This window comes from Malaclemys terrapin, chromosome 15 (genome assembly GCF_027887155.1).
Source record: "Malaclemys terrapin pileata isolate rMalTer1 chromosome 15, rMalTer1.hap1, whole genome shotgun sequence".
Classification (NCBI taxonomy): domain Eukaryota; kingdom Metazoa; phylum Chordata; order Testudines; family Emydidae; genus Malaclemys; species Malaclemys terrapin.
This window is the reverse complement of record NC_071519.1, coordinates 2309675-2312378: the sequence shown is the minus strand read 5'-3', so window position 1 is coordinate 2312378 and position 2704 is coordinate 2309675.

Below are 2704 nucleotides of genomic sequence, written 5' to 3'. Positions count from 1 at the left end.
CAGCAGCGCGCGCGAGCGAGCGAGCGGCCGCCCCCCCCCGACGCGCACACACACAGCGCGCGCGCAGGCGGGGGGGGGAAGGGGCGCGCCTCGCCAACCAATCAGCGGGAGCCCGCCCGGGGCCACGGGCCAATCGGAGGACGGGGCCCCGCGGGAGGTGGCCAATGGGAAGCGGAGGAAAGGTTGGGGGGGCCAATCGGAGACGGCGTTGCGTTGCGTTGCTCAGACGCCGCGCGCGCGACCCGGCGGCCCATCCGAAGGCGTCGGTGGGAGCACGAGGAGGGGGGGAGCCAATGGCGGCGGCGGGATCCATACGCAAGCGCCGGGCTCTCCAATCCGAGGGCGATGCCCCGCCCCTTCGCAATTCCAACCAATCATGAGGCCGCCTTCTACTCCCGTTGACCAATCAGGAGGCGCCTCTCTCTTCCAACTAACATTTGGGCGCAAGCCCTCTCCCCGCCCCTCCCCGCCGCATGCCTCTGCCCGTCCGAAACCGAGAGCGGGAAACGCCCGACGCCTAGGCCACGCCCATGACTGCCAATCACAGGCCGAGGCCCCCCCTTCCGTTCTCCCCCGCTCTCCTGATTGGCTGCGCCGCAATGTCAATCAAAAGTGACAGTTGGGACACAGTCCCCTCCCCCCAGGCACCCTGAGGTCACGGGTTCGAATATCCCCACCCCTGCACGAGGGAGATTATGGGATATGGGGAAAAAGGGGCCTGAGCCACTTCCCCATATCCCATAATCCCCTGGGCCCTGAGCACCCCCATATCCCACAATCCCCCTGGGCCCGAACACTCCCGTATCCCACAATCCCTCTGGGTCCCCCATATCCCTCAGTCCCCTGAGCCCCCCCATATCCCATAACCCCCAAGCACCTCCGTATCCCATAATCCCTCTGGGGCCCCTGTATCCCACAATCCCCCTGGGCCCGAACACTCCCGTATCCCACAATCCCTCTGCCCGCCCCCTGTATCCCACAATCCCCTGGGCCCAAGCACCGCCGTATCCCACAATCCCTCTGGGCTCGCCCGGATCCCACAATCCCCTGGGCCCAAGCTAGGGTTACCATATTTCAACAATCAAAAAAGAGGACGGGAGGAGCCCCGCCCCTGCCCCTTCCACTCCCTCCCACTTCCTGCCCCCTCAGAACCCCCAACCCTCCCCCCCACGCCTTGTCCCCTGACTGCCCCCTCCTGGGACCCCTGCCCCTAACTGCCCCCCCAGGACTCCACCCCCTACCTAAGCCTCCCTGCTCCTTGTCCCCTGACTGCCCCCTCCTGAGACCTTCCCCACATCCTAACTGGCCCTCTAGGACTCTACCCCCTACCTGTCCCCTGACTGCCCCAACCCTTATCCACACCCCCACCCCCAGACAGACCCCTGGGACTCCCACGCCCTATCCAACCACTCCCCATCCCCTGACAGCCCCCCCCCAAACTCCCGACCCATCTAAACCCCTCTGCTCCCTGTCCCTGACTGCTCCGATCCCTCCCCCACTCCTGCCCCCTGACAGCCCCCCCCCCGAACTCCCAACCCCCCCCGCTCCTTGTCCCCTGACTGCCCCCTCCTGGGACTCCTGCTCCTAACTGCCCCCCACAACCCCACCCCCTACCTAAGCCTCCCTGTGCCTTGTCCCCTAACTGCCCCCTCCTGAGACCCCCCCACCTGTACTCTGACTGCCCAAAACCTTACAGCCCCCCCGAACTCCTGACCCATCCAACCCTCCCCCTGCTCCCTATCTCTTGACTACCCCCCCCCCAGAACCTCCCTGCCGCTTCTCTGACCCCCCGGCCCCCTTACTGTGCTGCAGAGCGGTGCGCTCGGGGAGGGGAGCAGGGTCGGAGCTCCAGACTGGCAGAGGCGAGGGCCGGGGATCTGTGAATGCAGGGGGGGGGGAGGGAGAGAGAGGAGGGGAGTGGTCTCAAGTTGCAGGGGAGAGGAGGGGGAAGTGAAGGAAGGGCTTGGCTGATTGGGGGGCGGGGGAAGTCCAGACATGGACAAATTCCCCCCGACGCTATTTTTAACTGAAAAAAGCCGGACATGTCCGGGGGAATCCAGACGAATGGTAACCCTAGCCCAAGCACCCCCGTATCCCACAATCCCTCTGGGTCCGCCCGTATCCCACAATCCCCTGGGCCCGAGCACCCCCGTATCCCACAGTCCTCCAAGGCCTGAATGGGTGTGAGAGAGAGGACTCTATGGTTCCATGAGGGGCGCTGTAGCAGCACGTGGCGGAGTAGGAGGGCGGTCTCTATGCTTCCGACTGATCCATTTTAGCTGGAACGTCCATCCCAAAATTTCAGCCGCAGGCCTGGAAAATGTCATCCCAAACGATTACATTTTGGGAAAGCTACAGGAAACCGAAAACAGGGTCTCGCGGCGGGAAAGGCCAGGTGACCATAACTACAGGCGTCCCCTAGCATCACCAATTCCCCGAGGACGCCCTGCTGTGTCTCCAGGCGTCTTTGGGAGGCACTGGAGTAGGGCGGTGCTCTGGCACTAGGCGATCCCATTGGTCCCCGCTGCCCTTGGGATTGATGATGAAGAGAGAACAGTGTGAAAACGTGACTGGAGGGCCTCCTACAGGATCACAAGTACAGACGGCCAGGAAATGGGGGTTGGTCCCCGTGGACGAGGTTGACAAAACCAAACAAGCAAAGAGACGTTTGTCTCAATTTTCAGTGGGAACATTTTGGGTTTTG